Source organism: Nanorana parkeri, unplaced genomic scaffold (assembly GCF_000935625.1).
Source record: "Nanorana parkeri isolate BGI_ZX_2015 unplaced genomic scaffold, ASM93562v1 scaffold65, whole genome shotgun sequence".
In the NCBI taxonomy this organism is placed as follows: Eukaryota; Metazoa; Chordata; class Amphibia; order Anura; family Dicroglossidae; genus Nanorana; species Nanorana parkeri.
The window spans coordinates 1,947,574-1,948,142 of record NW_017306333.1 but is presented as its reverse complement, the minus strand read 5'-3'; positions in this window follow the sequence as shown (position 1 = coordinate 1,948,142).

Sequence of the window (569 nt, the reverse complement as noted above, 5' to 3'; positions counted from 1 at the left end):
GTTGCTGTGTCAGTGACAGCCAGCAGCTGTGGAGGAGGAAGGCTGGGCCCGGCGTCAGAAGCGGAGGAGGAGGCTGGCCCGACGATGGAAGAGGAGGCGGGGCCTGCCAGCGACCATGGAGGCGGACAGCAGATCGGGGCTGACAGGTAAGAGGTGTGCAGCCCATCTGAGAACCTGCAGAGCCCACCATAGAGATTCTATGGTGGGCTCTGCAGGGTCACTCTCAGGTAGGCTCTGCAAGGGCATAACTAGAAATCACAGGGCCTCATACAAAATTTTGCTATGGGGCCCTGTGATTTCTAGTTACGCCCCTTCCTCAGTATTCGTCTTCTGCGCTTACTGCTCATCATCATACCCTCTGCACTACTCTTCTGCACATACTGTTCACTAGCATACCCTCCCCACTCCTCTTACCATCATACCCCTTTCCACCCCGCACTCTTTTTCTGCATATACTGCTCTCCATCATACCCTCCACATTCCTCTAACCATCATACCCCCCGCACTCCTCTTCTGCACATATTGCTTACCATCATACCCTTCACACTCCTCTTCTGCACATACTGCTT